The sequence below is a fragment of the Sorex fumeus genome, unplaced genomic scaffold (genome assembly GCF_029834395.1).
Source record: "Sorex fumeus unplaced genomic scaffold, SorFum_2.1 ptg000054l, whole genome shotgun sequence".
Lineage (NCBI taxonomy): Eukaryota > Metazoa > Chordata > Mammalia > Eulipotyphla > Soricidae > Sorex > Sorex fumeus.
The window spans coordinates 44,479,532-44,497,977 of NW_026606111.1; the positions used below are offsets into that span (position 1 = coordinate 44,479,532).

The 18,446-nt window shown below is 37.4% G+C and overlaps 1 pseudogene; it reads right to left on the bottom strand.

Annotated features, from left to right (window-relative positions):
- Positions 1-3,564: 3,564 nt before the first annotated feature.
- LOC130033808 (uncharacterized) lies at positions 3,565-3,658 on the bottom strand (annotated as a pseudogene).
- Between the last annotated feature and the right edge of the window lie 14,788 nt (positions 3,659-18,446).

The following is an 18,446-nucleotide window of genomic DNA, read 5'->3' on the forward strand; positions in this document are numbered from 1 at the left end:
GCCAACTTATGGGTTATCAATGTTTGCTCATGGCTGCTACCATTATAACATGCCATTCAATGGTTTTGTGGTTTCAATTTACTGTGTCAATGTAAAGATGAAGTTTCCAAATGGAAGGTAAAAATCTGAGGCCCTCAAGATGATGAATTATGGGGAGGGGGGGAGCTGGAGCTATAGTACAGCAGGTAGGGCATTTGCCTTGCACACGTCCTACCCAGGTTAGATTCCCAGCATCCTGTATGGTCCCCCCAAGCACCGTGAGGAGTAATTCCTGAGTGCAGAGCCAGGAGTAACCACGGTGCATCGCCACGTGTGACCCAAAAACGCAAAGAATGATGATCTGGGATTGATCCTTAGCATTGCAAACGGCATTATTTTTTAATTTTTAATTTTTTTCTTTCTTTCTTGCTTGCTTGCTTTGTTGTTTTTTGGGTCGCACCTGGCTATGTATAGGGGTTATTTTTTATTTTTAAAAAAAACTTATAATTTTTCCTTTTTACCTGTGGTTTACAAGTAAATCTAAAATATTTTAGAGTAAATATATGTGAAGAAGAATAAAATTCACGGGAACAGTTTAGTGTTCTTAATGATACAGGAGTCAGAATTTTGAGGTTAATTGTATGGGTATTGCATAAATAATTTTTCCCCATTACGTGGGCTGTCTTTCGATCATGGTCACCATTTTTTCTGAGTTGCAGAAACTTCTTAGTTTAATGTAGTCTCATTTGTTTATCTTCACTTCCTCTTCCTTGGTCAGTTGTGTTTCATTCTAGAAGTTTCCCTTAGTTTTAATGTCATGAAGGGATCTTCCCACATTTTTCTCCATATATCTTAAGAATTCAGGTATGATAGTGAGGTCTTTAATATATTTGATCTGACTTTGTGCCTGGCACTATAAAGAGGTCTGAGTTCATTTTTTTTGCATATTGCTGTCCAGTTTTCCCAGCACCAGTTGCTGAAAATACTTACTAGCTCAACTTCATACTTCTTGAGCCTTTAAGAAAGATTAGGTAATAATAATCTGAGGGCCAGCGTCAGGATATTTGACTATATTCCATTGATCTGAGGCCTGACTTTATCTGAATATCATGGTATTTTGATTACTAAAACTTTGTAGTAGGGTTTGAAGTTGGGGAAGGTGTTCCCTTCTTCTTTTTACCAAAGATTGCTTTAGCTCTTCATGGGAGTTTATGGTTTTGTATGAGTTTTAAGAGTGTTTAATCTATTTCTTTGAAAAATGTTATGGGTATCCTTATAGAAACTGCATTAAATCCTTATAGAGCTTTGGGGTGTATTGCCATTTTGACAGTGTTAAACCTCTCAATCCATAAGCATGGGATGTGATTCCACTTCCTCATATACTCTCTTATTTCGTGAAGTAGTGTTTTGAAGGTTTTTTTTTTTTTGGTATAGTTCCTTAACCATTTTAGTTGATTCTGTTATACTCTATTTTCTGAGGTATTATTTTGAATAGGATTGTTTTTCTCTATCTTTTTTTTCTCTTTCATTATTAATATATGGGAAAGCCATGTAGTACCAGATATTGATTTTGTAATATGCTACTTTACTAAACAAATCTATTGTTCCCAGGAGCTTTTTTGTAGATTCTTTGGGATTTTATAAGTATAGTATCATGTCATCTCCAAATAGTAAAAGCTTGTGTTCTTCCTTTTTTATATGGATGCCCTTGATATCTTTTTTTTTACCGAAATCTTATGGCAAGTACTTTAAGTACTATGTTGAATAGGAGTGGTGAGAGTGGGTAGCTTGTTTTGTGCCTGATTGTATTCTGGGATTCTAGTTCATTGATTTCTGCTCCAAGACTTTGGTTTTTCCCCCTTGAGAATAATGCTTGCTGTGGGTTTGTGGTAATTTGCTTTGACTAGATTGAGGAAAGTACTTTCAACTCCAATTTTGTTGCGAGTTTTTCATCATGAATGGGTGCTGGATCTTATCAAATGCTTTATCTACATCTATTGATGTGATCATATGACTTTTATCTTTATTTTATTGAGATAGTGTATTCTGTTGATTGACTAGAGAATGTTAAGCCATCCTTGCATCCCCAAGCTAAACCTACTTGGTCATAGTGTGTGATCTTTTGTTGAGTTTCTGGATTCTCTTTGCTGGTATTTTCTTGAAAATCTTTGTATCTGTATTCATCAAGGAAATAGGTCTGTAATTTTCTATTTTTGTGGTGTCTCTATCGATTTGAGTATTAGGGTGATCTTTGCCTCATAGAAGTATTTGGGAGTATTTCTGTTTCTTCAATTTCCTGGAAAATCTTAAAAATGTTGGAAGCAGTTCCATTTTAAAGGTTTGAAACAGTTCACTATTGAATCCATCTGGGCCATGGATTCTGTTTGTAGGGATACTTTTGACCATCATTTCAATTTCCTTGGTAGTGATAGGTTCAAGTATTCCAAATCATCTTGGTTCAGCCTTGGGAGGTAATTGGAATCCAATAATTTATCAATTTTTTCAAGATTTTCTCATTTCCTGCTGCAAAGATTCTCAAAATAATCTCTGATGATCCTATGGATTTCTGTACTTTCTATTAGGACACCCCACTTTGCATTTCTGATTCGATTTATTAGAATTCTTTCTCTTTGTTTCTTTGAGAGGCTTCTCATGGTTTATTGATCTTATTTATTTTCTCAAAGAATCAGCTTTTTCTTTTATTGGTCTTTTGGATTCTATTTTGGGATTCTAGCTCATTGATGTCTGGTACAAGTTTTATTATTTCCTCCCTCCAGCCTAGTTTGGACTACTTTTGTTGGTCATTTTCCAAAATCTTGAGCTCTAATTTATTCATGTAGGCCCTTTCTTTCTTCCTGATGAATTCTGGCAGAGCTATAATCTTTCCTCTTAACACTGCTTTTGCTGTGTCCCACAAGTTATGGTAGCTTGTGTCCTCATTCTCATTTGTTTCTGGAAACTTTTTATTTCCTCTTTGATATCTTCTCTAAGCCAATGGTTGTTCATTACTTCCCTTAAAGAAAATATTTCCTTGCTGAGCTTCAGTCTGTTTGATCTATGGAGACGTGACAAAGAAGTGTTGAAATCTCCTTCTAGTATTGTGTTGCTATCAATGTTTTTCTATAAGTCAATTAGAAGTTGTTTTTAAGTATTTTGCTGGTCTGTCATTAGGATCATATACATTGAGGAGGGTGAGTTCTTTCTGATGTACATATCCCATAACCACTAAGAAATGACTTTCACTGTCTCTGATAACCTTTAGCCTGAAGTCCATGTGGTCTGATACTAGTATGGCCACTCCAGCTTTGTGGAGGTGATATTTTCTTGAAAACTTGTTTCCCAGACTTTTACCTTTAGCCCATGGGTGCTTTGATTGTTCAGATGTGTTTCCTGCAGGCAGCAGAATGAATGTTGGTTTCAGTTTTCTAATTCATCTTCCCATTCTGTGCCTCTGAATTGGCACATTTAGTCCATTGACATTGAGAGAGATTTTTGTGATTGGGATTTGTGCTCTCTTTATGTAGAATTTTTGTACTCGTGGGGATTGTCTTAGCTTAATGTAGACCTGTTCATTCTTCTTGCAACAAAAATATGGAATGCTTTACAAGTTTGCATATCATCTCTGTGCAAGGACCATGCTCATCATTTTATCATTTCAATTTTAGTATATGTGTTAAACTTAGTAGGAGTTAATTTTTCCATATTTTTCTCTTCTTATTACTTTGAGTGTTGTCCTTCCTCACTCCTATGGCAGACAATGATTCCTAATCAAGGAATGTATTTCAAAGCAGCATGAATAAATAGATTTAGAAATTTAATGTCCCAGAAAGAAAAATATGGTTTTTACCATATTATCTTTTACCATACCCTAGGCATCAGTTTTACAAAATAATTCTTTTGGAAGATGGGATATGAGTTTGTTTAATGTCGTTCCCTGAAACCTTAATTAAGACCATTAAACTAGAGCCTTTTGCTGTTCTCGCCTCAGTCTCGTGTACATCTCCAGGAAAAGTTGGATGGTGTTGTCTGCACTTTGACCACCTTGAATGTATGTAGAATTTTTCTCCTGAAGGATGAGGTGAGAAGCATATTGATGATTTCATTCCACCTTATTACAAGTTCAACTTGAACGGAAGGTGAGACTCATGTGGCTCCTATAAAGGACAGAACAAAGGGTCTCAGTGAAGTTTAATGGCCAACTGATATTAACAACATAGATGACTCATAGTAACCTGTGTGCATCTTTGTGTATAGTGAGTTTCATATCTACTGATAGTGATTCTCAGTCATGACACATGGGAAAAACGGATCTGTAATTAAAAATCTTGTTCTCTGAGCAGAGTGGGCTCTCTGACGTGATTGAACAAGTTTGTAGTAATTTATTACTAAGCACATAAGTATTTTCAATGATGCGTACTTTTCGATCTAAAATTAATTCCAAATATGTGTAAACAACAGTCTCCTGACCTCGCACCTGGCTTTCCTCACTGGGGCCCGTTGGAGATGGCGGGGTGAGATTCCCACACCGCCCTGAGCATAGCCCCGGCAGCTGAAGACCTCTGCAACCAGCCATAGGTACGCTTAGAGACCACTCTTCCCAAGCTTGAAGGAGCCTCATGCATGAAGGAACTGGAAGAGGAACCCAAATGTGCGGGACCAGGGCATGAGATCTCCATGGCTGCTCAGATCAAGAATGTGCCCGCTCCTTCCAGATCCCCCATCTTCTAGTAATTAAGTGTTACAACCACGAACTACCCCTGGATCCATGTAATTCCCTCAATAGCCAACATCCAGAGACTGGATCTTATTTAGAAGACAGCAACTCTGATTGTCCAGTTCTCACTCTCAGAGAACCTGGTAGGCTTCTGCGAGTATCTTGCCCGCATGGTGGAGTCTTTGTTTCTGGTCAGTTTCTTTTGAGGTACAGAAGCTGCTTAATTTAAGATAGTTCCCTTTGTTTATCTCTGCTTCCAGTTGCTTGGCAAGTGGCGTGTTATATTTGAAGATAACTTTAGCTTCAATATCGTGGAGGGATTTGCCAACCTTGTCATCACTGTACCTGAGGGATTCTGCTGTGATGTTGAGGACTTTGACCTATTTTTATCTGACTTTTGTGCATGGTGTTAGGTAGAGGTCTGAGCTATTTTTTTTTGCATGCAGCTGTACAGTTTTTTCTGCACCGTTTGTTTAGAAGGACTCTCTTAAACCACTTAACGTTTCTTGCTCCCTTATCAAAGATTAGATGATTATATATTTGAGGGTGTGTGTCAGTATATTCAATCCTTTTCCATTGGTCTGCAGCTGAGCCTTTGTTTCAGTCCCATGCTGTTCTCATTATTATCGTTTGCAGTAGAGTTTGAGGTTGGGGAAGGTGATGCCTCCATCGTCTTTCCCCCAAGAATTGCTTTAGCTATTCGTGTGCGTTTATTGTTCCATGTGAATTTCAGGAATGCTTGATCAATTTCTTTGAAGAATGTCATGGGTATCTTTATAGGGATCAAGTTGAATTTTTACAATGCTTCTTGGAGAATTGTCATTTTGACAATGTTAATTCTCCCATTCCATAAGTAGTATATATGTTTCCATTTCCTCGTGTCCTTTTTAATTTCCTATTGTATAGGTCCTTTACCTCCTTAGTTAAGCTGATTCCAAGGTTCTTGATTTTCTGAGGCACGATTATGAATAGGATTGCTTTTTCATGTCACTTTCTTCTCTCTCATTATTTGCATATAAAAAATCCATAGACTTTTCGGTATTGAGTTTATAGCCTGCAATTTTACTATAAAAGTCTATTGCCTCTAGGAGTTTTTTCGCAGAGATTTTAGTATTCTCTAAATATTGTATGATATCTTCTGTGAATAGTGAGAGATTATTTCTACCTTTCATACATGAAAAACCCTTAATATCTTTTTCTTATCTATTTTCTCTTCCAAGTACTTCCAGTACTACATTGAACAGAAGAGCCAAAATGAATTTTTACTTAGCACATTCTGTCTGTAAATTTCTATGCTAAGAACGGTGGAAGAAACAGTGATATCTTAGTAATTTACAAGTAAATTATGAAGACAGATAATTTAAAAGAATTTCTTTGTATAAATTTCCAAAATGTGTAGCTTTTATTAAATATATTAAAAATAAATCGTAGGTCTTGATTATACCATGAAGATTGTTTTCCTGTTAGAAGTTACCCTTCTAAAATGCAATAAAGAGACACATTTTGAAAATGTTGATTATTCGTTCATTCATTCAATGAATATTTGTTAGTCTGGTTGTGCAGTGCCTGCAGGAAGTCAACCTGTACCCTCAGGTGAGTGCATCAATAGTCTGATGGTGTCTTCATGCTTCCTGATAACCTCAAATCGCCACTGTGCCTCTGGCTGGCTCCCAACAACTCAGGACTACGTTTCCCGAGAAATTAAACTCCCGAAAGATATGTGGGGGCCATGTTCACAAACCCACCCCTGGCTCAGCTATACAAGCTAATGCATTGGTCTTGTTTCAGAGACCCATAGACAAATCTCGAAGATATCAACAGCCACAGTTAACCTTGGAACTGCAAAAGGCTGAAGACACTAGGGTAAATCGGAGGGAAGCAGTTTAGTTTGGTGCCCACCCAACCAAAACCCAGTGCAGCCACTTTCTCCCACAATACAAAATCGCCACCATGCCCTCCTCTGGTTTCCACCGTCTCAGGATGGCTCTCCCTGAAACATAACAGCTGAAATTTCGGATATGTGTGTTTTGTGACTGAAATCTCCAGGCTTTCTCTGGGCAGGATGGGCATCCCACACCCACTTCCCTGTACTTATGGAAGCCTCAGCAGTCATTTCCATACCTCAAAGCTACTCCAGGCTTACCTTCCTGATAAAAATGCTAAATTCCTTGAACAAACATGATGACCTCTTAGTACCTTTATGAGACCCTTAATGCACAAAATAAAAAGGAGACAAAGAGAAAGAATTAAAGATCCTGCCATAGAGACAGGCTGGGGGTGGGGGTAGTTTGTTGGGGGATGGTTTTAGGGAACCAGGAATATTGGTTTTGGGAAATGTACACTAGAGGAAGGATGGAAGTTGGATCGTTGTATGACTGGAAGCAAATTATGAATAGATTTGTAATGGTCTATATCACAGATATTCAATAAAACATTAAAAATACTGATGTAACTTTAAAACCCAGCATAACTATTTTTGTGTTCTCTGTAGGAAAAAAATGTTACTCACCTGTGTGCCAATAGCTTGTAGAAAGCCAAACCCAAAGATATATCAATGACTGTCTTTGGCATGAATACTGTAATTGCAGCTATGTTATGTTTTAGAATCAGTTCGTGGACAAGACGTCAAGAGGAGCAGTGGCAAAGTGCATCAATGTTGAATGGATAATGTTTCAGGAGCTTGCAAGGGAGATGGGAAGATTTGGCATGAGAAAAGGGAAGAAACAGAAGAGTGAAGTACTAAAAGTATCATGAGAAAAATGCAAGGGAGGACATTTCCTGGCAAGTGTCACACTCTGTTGAGCTTTTGGTGAGGATAAGTATTAGAAAGTATCTTTCTCATTTAGTGGTAAAAAGGTTACTTTGATGGGTATATTTAAAATTTACTTTAACGATTAGAATCACTAAGAGATACACAGTTTCAAAGTTGCTCATAATTGAGTTTCAGTCATCTAATGTTCTAGAACCTTTCCAGTATATTGGGGCATTTTTGAAGGAATATCCCTGGTGCGAAGACTAGGGCATCTGAATCTTAACACATTTCACCAAATATATGATCTGTACTCACATGATTTACACTGTCTCCCCTGCTCTTTGATTTATGTTTTCATGCAATATTTCCTTGTGAACCTCACCTCAACTGAGGCTCCCTTTTTAAGACAAGTACATGTTTCTGGGGCATTACATATTTTTTGGTTTCTGGGAGAGTCTGTAAAGCAATGCTCAGGAGGTGTGGGGGCACTACAGACAATTTTCAGAAAACGTGGCCATGGTGCTTGGGGTCCTCTGAGTCTATGCAGCCTTTGATACTCTGGCAATCATGTGGCGCTGGGAGTCAAATTGAGTGCATGTGAGACAAGTTTCATAAGCACTACACTATCTCTTGCGGCCCTGGGTATTAGATTTATGTCAGCATTCTGAGGTCCTCCCTTTTGTCAGAAAGCAGAGACTCGTGCAGGAGAAAGTGATAGAGACTTTAGGGTTTAGCTAGGTTGACTGAGTGGCTGGTGATACCATTAAGATTGGAACATAAAGTATAAATAAAACAAGAGCCCCGTGCTTTTTCCCGCTGAACTCGATACCCTCCACAGGGGGACACCTGCGGGGGACACCTGCAGCAGCTCCTTGGGACTGTCCATCACCTAATCAGCGCCTCCCCTCCAGCTGGGTAGGGGGAGCACAAGCCAGGTTCACCACTCCTCACCCGCAGCTCCCCGGGTTTTCCTGCAGAACTGGACACCCTCCAGAAGGGGACACCTGAGGCAGCTCAGGGGAAGTTATAGAGTTATGGAGAGGACAAAGGGGGAATACACAAGACTCTAAGAAAGATAAACTTGGTACAGGGTTATAAACCCATAAGAGGAGAAATTGCATGGGCCTGATGAATAGTGGGGTAGAGTCAGAGGAACAGTATTGCTGACAGGGCATTTTCTCTGCACGCAAGAAGGACCCAGTTCAATTCTTGCAATCCTTTATGGTCCTCAGAGAACCACCAGATGTGAAACTTGAGCGCAGAGCCAGGAGTAAGACCAGAGCACAGTCAAGTATGTCCCATCCCTGGTGTCCTCCAAAAAAAAAAAAAATGGGAGAAATGGCACAGTCTGGGGATTAGGATTAAAAGAAAAAATTCGGAATAGGCTAAAGAAGAAAGATGAGTCAAAGGTGACCGGAAATAAAGTTAAAATTCTTTCATGGAGTCTGTGTTTATGCCTCATGGCCACTTTTGGAAAATAACGAAATTTGAGACACATCTCTAAAAGTTTCGGGTGGTCTAATCATAAATGATGGCTGGGGGTTGTGAACACATAGACTGGGGAATGAACCTTCCAGATGAGTGGTCAACGGCCTCAGAGTCATTCAAGGATGACTCTTAACAGGGACCAAGCCAAGAGAACTGTTGCAGCATGAAGCCTGAAGATGAGCTCCTGGGAGATGCAAAGATAAGTCACCATGTCCTCTGGCCCTCTGTTCAGCACCCCTAGCTGCACCATTTCCCTTATTCCTAACAATATTCAGAGTCGCTATCACGGTGACACTTTGCTAGCTAGTATCAACAATGAGGTCCATTGCCTCTGTAAGTCTTTGCATTTGTAAACTCCCCGCTGTGAGAAAGCCTGCTTTCAGGCAATGGCATCTGGACATTTCTGGCAGGGGGAGCTCAAATTATATTACCTTGAGTGGCTGCTCTGTGGTCTTCCATGGTTCCTGGTGCCTGTAGCCTTCTCTAAACATCGCTGTTAACTGCAACTCACACAAGAACCAACGTTATCAGTGTCATTGGGGCTGCCTTGGGGGATGTACTGGACTAAGACATGCGCACTAGGTCACCACGACCAAAGCGGTTGATACCGCTTAACCTTGAGCCTGGAAGGTGGTGGTGGAAAGAGATGGTCCTGGGAGAGTTAATGGGGTGATGGATGGATGGCAAGGAAACCGGGAAAGGTAGGGAACTGGACAGCTGGTGATCATCATAGGAGAGTTGGTAGATGTGTTTTAATCACATTAATATGTTTTTCAGAAATGTTAAGCAAAACAAAAATATGAAAACAAGATAGGTTCCAAAGAACAGGTTACATATAAGACCGAGATAGCTGAAAGGGCTGGCATTCCTTCTGGAGCTTTCAATCATACCATTTACTAAGGTTGGTATTTTCACGTTACTTAGCTGTGGAGAGGAATAATTAGAAACAGAATGCCACCAGAAAAGCAAACTGGATGACCACCTTTCATAAAAGCCATGTGAAAGGTGTTCACATGGATCCCAAATGCAAGTGGGTTAACAGGAACATATATTTAATTAAGTCTGCTTGGTACCAGTAACTACTTTTTTGGAAATGGAGGAAAACGAATACAGTTTCTGACACACTTGAGAATAAACTGCTAACAAATTTTCCCAGGAAATGGTAGTTGACTGGCTGGGAACAGAAAAATTTGAAAAGTGTTTTGCTACCTTTCACGTATGGCTAAAGGAAAATGATCCCAGTAAACTCTCAAAATTAACAAGCTTCAACTCCCTTGAAGGAAAGTTGTATACAATGTGGAAAAACTGCTGGGAGAAAAGTCTGAAATGATAGGAAAAGAGACAATAAGTGCAGAAGGAAGGACTTGACATTTGGGTTCCTCTGAAAAAAAAGCTTGAAACAACAAGATCTGGTGAGCACATGATTTACTGGGAATGGGATCTGAGAGGAAAATAGTGATATCAGGGATGTGAAAAAGGAACATCCAAATTAAGGAAGACTTAATTAGCTGATTACCACATGGGCAACATGGTTGCAAGACTACCAGAACTTACCAAGGAATTTACTTTAATTTTCTTTCTTTTATATGGTCAATTACAACATGTATTCTTTGCATAATTCAATGACAATTTGGAGTGTTCATTTCTTTCTCAATATTCTTGTCACTTGTGTAAGCATCTTAAACACCTGCTGTATAACAGAATTATTTGATCAGACTTACTATTTACTATAATATTTAGTTGAGATTACTGAAAACTAGGTCTAAAATGAAGTTTGTTTTGATTAGTAGAAGTAGAATAGCGAGCACTAGGGATGGAATTAGTGATTATAGGGTACCACATTCAGTTCTTAATAAAACAAGTAAAAGAAAGTGTCCAAAAGAGACTATTGAAAAAGACATCCATCTCTGTTTAACATGTAAATTCAGCATTTTTTATATTAAATTGAAAATTAATTAATATTCCTGTATTTGGTCTTTTAAAGACATTCAAGTTTGGTTAAGGAATCAAACACTGCCAATGAAATCATAAAAATTTAATCATAAAATCGTGATTACTACTTAAGTGTCCAAGGATGTCAGTGCTAAGAATTATTTCCGTTGATCTCACTTGTGCATATGATAGGCATATGAATACATCTGTGTGAATAAATAATTGATATCTAATTTAGAGTCTCACCATACATGGTTGTGGGTATTGTGAAATAGTTATATATATTTTCATAATTTTGCAATAACATCTCTGGGTGTGAATCCTTGAATCATAAATACCTTTTCGTATGTTCCAGCACTAGCTCCTCCCATATTAATTACTATATATATGACCTCCTCAGGAGTCATTTGCTTTTTTCACTTTGTTTTAGTCCTTCTCTCTCTATTTTCAAATGTGAGTTATCTGTATCAAATCAAGGTGCATGTATTTGGTGTGGCAATTTTAATCTTTATGAGTAATTTATATTTTATTCATTTATTTTTTAATTGAATCACCATAAGATGGGCTATTACAAAGCTATTTTATGCAGTTTACTTTTTAATCCTCTCAGTTAAGCCAGGGAAAATCTCTTACTCGGGAAATTCAGAATTTCCATATTTCAAGTGAATCAAAACGGATTGTTCTTGTATTTTTTTATTTTTTATTATTTTTTGATAAAAACGGGACCACCAAATAATGGGTGTTGGGAGGATCCTCCCAGGATGCATGCTGTTCTTTCAAGAAGCCAGAGAGACGTCTTCAGGCAGGAAGAGCAGCTCAGCAGCAGGGTCTCTTGGATGGGTTTGGTGCATTTTTATTTCAGAAATTGATTTAGGGTTTCTAACCAATCTGAAAATGGCTTGGGATTTAAAATGAAGGTCACATAAAGAACTGAGTGCTGAAAGGAGGAAAAGGATAAGCATGATAATCTTTCAGTACCTGTATTGCAAACCATAATGTGCAAAAGGAAAGAATGGGGGGAACAGGAGAAAGAGACAGACAGCGAGACATACAGACACAGAGACAGACAGAGAGAGAGAGAGAGATAGACAGAGTCAAAGAGAGAAGAAAAGAGTCTGCCATCGATCACAGAGGCTGGCTGGGGGTGGGTGGCAGGAGGGAAAATGGGGACATTAGTGGTTGGAAATGTACACTGTCATGAAGGAATGGGTGTTGGAACACTATGATGGAAACTCAATCACAACTTTGTAGCTGTGTATCTGTGTAATTGTGCATTTAATTTAAAAATTTTAAGGAAAAAATAAGATTTCAAATGAAAAATTATAGAGATTTCTGACGAAACAGGCATTGTGACAGAAACCTCACTGCTTGAGCAACAAAACTTTCAGAGAGGGCAATTTCAAAATTTCAAAAATTCCCATATTAAAGCAGTCAGAAACAAAACCCCTGTTGTGTCCCCAGCCATAAGAGTGAGCTGCACACACTCTTTACGATTGCCAGAATCTGGGAAAAACCTGAGTGCCCCATAAATGAAGACTGGTTAAAGAAACATTGGTACATTGCCACAATGGAGTACTATGTAGGGGTTAGAAAAGATGAAGTCATGAAATTTACATACAAGTGGTACTACATAGAGAGTATCATGTTAAGCGAAACGAGTCAGAAAGAGAGGAACAGACAGGGCAAGATTGCATTCACCAGGAGAACATAAAATAACAAAATAGGAGACCAACTCCAAGAGTGGCCGAGGTTAGTGTCAGGAATTTTTCTTCATAGCTTGGAGACCAACCACACTCGCTAGCAGAAAAGGCAGCTCAGATAGAGAACGGAGCACCAAATAAAGGGTGTTGGGAGGATCCTCCCAGGATGGGAGAGCATGCTGAACATAGACTATTAGAACAAACATGATTGTCACTCAATGCCTCTTTTGCAAACCACAATGCCTAAAAAGGAGAGAGAGAACCAAGGGGAATGCCCTGCCACAGAGTCAGGGTGGGAGGAGGGGATGGGGGATTGGAGCGATACTGGGACCCATTGGTGTTGGGAAATGGGCACTGGGGGAGGGATGGGTATTTTATCATTGTATAATTGAAACCCATGCACAAAAATTTGTAAGTCTACAACTGTACCTCATGGTGTCTCAGTAATAAAAAATTAGAATTAAAAATAAAAAAAATTGGAACATAAAGTAAAAATAAAACAAGAGAAAGATCTAACAATAGCAAAGAGGACTATAGTACTCAAAACGTTGACAAACAGGCACACTGGCAAGTATTTTTAAATACGCATCCAGGAGAGAATATAGCATTGTTCATGAACAAATCTACTATATGGATTCCTCTCATCCTTGAAATGGAAAAGGACAATGTGTTACAGTTACCAATTTGTAAATAAGATATATACCACCTATTGCTTGCTAGGTTTCTATGCTTTACGAAGTATTATTCTAATTTTTAAATTTACTTTAATGATTAAAACAGTGTTTGCCTGCATTAAACTTTTTAATTAAACGTTTTATTAGAAATGATTTTTAATTATTAAAAATGTTTTATTCACATTTCATTTTCTAAAAGAAACATATAGGCCAAAGAGCTAGTGCAGCATGTAGAGGGTGTTTACCTTGTATGCAGCTAACCTGAGTTCAATTCCCAGAACCCTGAGCCCACCAGGGGTGATCTCTGGATACAGAGTCAGAAGTGAGCCCAGAGCTCCTCTGGGTGCGGTCCCCTCCCCACATAAAAAGAAGAATAGAAAAGAAAAACATATAACTGATTCTTGAGTAACATAGAGCTTAAGGGTGCTAACTCCTCTATAACGTTTGAAAAACCCCAAATTTAATAGATAGTCTGCTCTTGACCAAGAAGATGGTTTTCTAATAGTATTTAATTCCATTGTCTGCAAGTACTGATATGTGTGGCCTGTCAATCTGTGAATTTTGATACATTTAAAAACTTATAATGGATTTTATAATAGACTTTAAAATAAATTTGTATTTTATGATAGTAAGTGATAATTTATAATTCTATTTTTGTGGGGTATTTGGGCCATAGTATGTGTTGCTTGGGACTTCAGACTCTGTGCTCAAGGGTTATTCCTGGTGGTGCCAGCCATTAATTTGGGTTGACTGTGTGCATGGTAAGTGCTTTAACCCCTATACTAAATCTGTGTTTCAATCAAATAAACTATCCGCATATATTTTATACATGCATGGCATAATTTTCCTTAGATTTTTTTATATTTCTAGGATATATTGATCATCTTTAATTATTTTACATCCATACCAATATCCAAAAGTTTTCAAAATATAATTATTGAAAAAATATCTCTCAGAAGTGCAAATTTGTATTGTTCATGGGATAACTATATTAAGAAGAAAATAGAACCACAATAAACATATAAGTAAAATGGAGGTACATTTTATGGAGTCTTTCAATTATGTATTTATATTAGTCTATATATAAGTATGATTTTTAAATAATCAATTTCAGTTAGTATAAAATGTTAATTGAGCTTTTATAATTGTAATGTTTTACTGAGAAGATAACATTGATGTGAACTCTATATCTATTTGTCTACTTTTGTAATTGTTTACTTAAGATCAATTATTAAAATATAACTTACTTGTGACGTGATATGTCGCTCAGGACAAAAGAACTTGGATTGCATGTATGAAACTTTGGTTTCTATTCTTCGCACTATAGAAACAAAGGCAAAATCATGAACTGTGGTTGGAAATATGCCTCGGTGATAAAGTATTTGCCTCACATTTCTGAGGTTATGGGTTTGATCCCTGAATTTCCATAGACACACACAAAAGCTAACTTACAACAAAGTCTCACACTGGAGACCTGACTGGGCCCGCTCAAGAAAATCGATGAACAACGGGAGGACAGTGCCAGTGACAGTGACTTAAAGAACATTAAGCTGCTTTAAAATATATATTGCCTAACTATTATAGATTTAATTCTCAATAAAATAACTTTAAAAGGTCTATTTTCTAGCATCTTTGCTAGGGAAAGATAGCACCTGATTTTTCAATATTTGTAATTTGGGGGGACATTTTAATTTCTCATTTTAATTTGTGCTCTTTGTCGACTAGTGAGCTTGAAAATTGCTCTTGTGTGGTACTACATGGAAAATATTATGCTATGGGAAATGAGTCAGAAAGAGAGGGACAGACATAGAAAGATTGCATTTTTCTGGGTAACATAAAGGAACAAAATAAGAGTCTAACACCCAAGAACAGCTGTGATAAATACCAGGTTGTTCACTCCATGGCTTAGAGGCCAGCTGCACTGTCTAGGGGTAAAGGCAGCACAGATAGAGAAGGGAGCAGCCAATAAAGGGTGCTGGGAAGATCTGCCCAGGATGGGAGATGCCTGCTGAAAGTAGTCTAAGGACCGAACAGGATTGCCACCCAATGTCTCTTCTGCAGACCACAGCACCCAAAGGGGGAGACAGAACAAAAGGGAGTGCCCTACCAAAGAGGCAGGCTGGGATGGGGGGTGGGGGGTGGGAGGGATACTGGGATTGCTGGGAATGGAGATTGGGCACTGGTGGTGGGATGCGTATCGATCACTGTATAACTGAAACACAAGCGCAACAACTTGGAAGTCTATAACTGTACCTCATGGTTTTTCACTAATAAAACAAAACAAAACAAAAATTAAAAAAAAAAAAGAAAATTGCGCTTGTGTTTACTAGTCATTTACACTTCTTTCAATACAGATTATATGATCATGGTTTATTCTTATTTTTTCGATTCAAGTTTAATAGCTAAATACTGATTTTTTTAAAGCACAAATTTATTAAAAGCATTCATACTTGGCCCATCATATATCATATTAATTGCCAGTATTTGTTGGTTTTGCTTGTTTTTTGATCACTTAATTTGGTTTTTGTCCTTTTCTTTCAGATTGTAAAATTTTGAGACAAATGAGCGTATGTTTTTTTTTATCTTCTACAGTTTTAAACTGAGAACAACTGTTTGTTTTGTACAAATAAGATACCTGTGCATTTACTATTTCTTCTCATTTTATTTACATTTTAACATATCTCGATTCATCTACAACTTATCCTAGTAAGTTCTGTCATATTGAAAGAAACCACCATTTTTTCAATCAGAGCACTGTAGCCCTGTCCTCCAGCGGTTCTTCCATTTGCTGGAGGGGAACCAGTAATATCTTACAACAAATTGTGAGACTTGTTGTCACTGGTTTTGGCCTATCGAATAGGTCATAGGGAGCTTGCCAGGCTTTTGCTATGTGGACGAGATACTCTGGGCAGCTTGACCGACAGAGGAATCGGAATCAGGGCTGGCCTCCTTCAAGGCAAATGCCCGACCCGCTGTGCTGTGACGTTATCTTAAATATACTAGTAGTACCAAATGTTGTTTCTTTAGCAGTGCAATATAAACGATTATTTCGCAATTTTCTTGATTTGTTAATGAGATATGTAAGCTCTTGAGTATAATAGGAGTATTTTTCTAAAACAAGAGTCTGAGGAATGTGAAACTGTTATAACTGTCTTGTAGGATTCCATTTCCCTAGCTTGCTTCATTCTCCCCCGCTTTCTATCCAATCCGGTCTTCTTCTTGGGATTCTGACCTCCTGATTGGCTAGCCTCTATCTTTCACCTGCCTACTTTATGACATCATTCTCCCACCAAACCAACCACCAACTGGTAGAATCTTGGGGGTCCCATGCAGTTGTTTGTAAACAAATGTGAATCATCATGGTAAGTGACGAGTGACCAATGACCACTCACCAGTGAGCAGTCGTCTATACTGAACACTTGTGGTCTTAAGCCGCTTCAGTGCTCAGACATACCGTTTCCTCTTCTCGTCTACCTTTCATCGGTATTTCCTCTTCTCTGACCATGTCAGGTAAGGATTTATTATACCTAAACTTAGCAGTCAAGTAAAAACAGCACGGAGTAATGAAAGAAAGTATTCAAGTAGAATTTTATAAGCCTCATTTTAGCTTGACTTTGACATTTGCTGTGTGATTTTAGACATTGACTTACTTTCTCTGACATACAAAGTGTTTTTCCTCATTGATTACATTATATTTTCGACATACTTAGGAGCTCAAATACACACATTCACAAACACACACACATATATATGAGTGTTGATTCTCTGTGTTTCTTTTTACTATTAATAGTAAATTTTACATGATATCCATTGAAAACAAGTAAATCAGAGACAGTATTTTTACAGAAACAGAAAATATAGATGCTGTGGAAAACTGTCAATATACACTAGCATGAGTTCTCTGTAATGGTCTCTCCACTTGTATTTATACTTCAGTATTTTAAATATAGTGATATTACATAGTAATAATCATTGACCTTTGATTTTTCTATTTAAACCAGGTAATAAAAAATATGGGGCATTGGAAAGGTGTGGAGTGCTGAGCGGTAGGGTGGCAAGCCCTCAAAGGTAACAAAGTTTGGGATCACTTTCATCAAGAATTGACCAATAGTATCCAAGACGATATGAGGGACAATAAAATTGGAAAGAAAGAAAGAAAGAATGAAAGAAAGAAAGAAAGAAAGAAAAGAAAGAAAGAAAGAAAGAAAGAAAGAAAGAAAGAAAGAAAGAAAGAAAGAAAAAATAGGAACATCAAGTATAAAGGAAAGGGAAAACGTTTGGAAAGAATGTTGAAGAGAACCAAAGATTTTAAATCAAAAAAGAAAGAATATATATTAAATATGCTCATCTAAATACACTGAGAGCAAGTCAAAGCAATATACTTCAATAAATGCCAGGACTAGAAAGGATATTATGCCTTGAATAGGGTACCATTAGGAAAAGCAGTTTATCAGAAAGCCATCCTTGCTGTTTTTTTCCCTTATTATCTCTTAGAACACAGTACTTGGTACTTGACAATTTGAGAATAAACATGCTTCAGAAATGATACTTCCCATGAATAGCTAATAGTGCTTCTCTAGGGTGGTGGAAGATACAGAATCTTCAATGTTATTATTACTTTCTGGTTTTTAAGTACATGTACGCGCTGTCTGTTAAAATAAAAAAATGGTATATTCTAACTTGAATCAGGAGATTTGATTCATTTGTGTGGTAAGTGGGTTCCAGGTTAAAGCTGCTTGTCATCTTTACAAATATTATTTCATGTGATTTTTTCTTCCTAACATGAGAGTATTTTGATAATAGTGAACTTCTGTTTTTAGATCCTAAGAGTAAATAGAAAAATCAAGTCTCACATGTTTAATTACACATCTTTGTCATATTTGTGAATTATGATTTTTCCTACATTAAAGATAATTTATTAGATTTTGGTGCTCATTTATTAAACATTGAGAAGAACGTTTTCCTGGTTGATGAATATAATTCTAATCTAGGGTTTGAAAATAAATTTGCAATATTTTGTGATCAATTTTTAAATGGTCTTTTCTCTTTCTTGTGTGATCAAGTGAAATCCTCTGCTATGTTTAACACGTGTTGTTTGCTGTTTAATATTCAAAGGTACTGATGAGAATAATTTTTTGTACTTTCGATATTTCTTTCTGAATTTTACTCATTTCAAACATGTCTTGTCTCTGAAATACAATCACGAT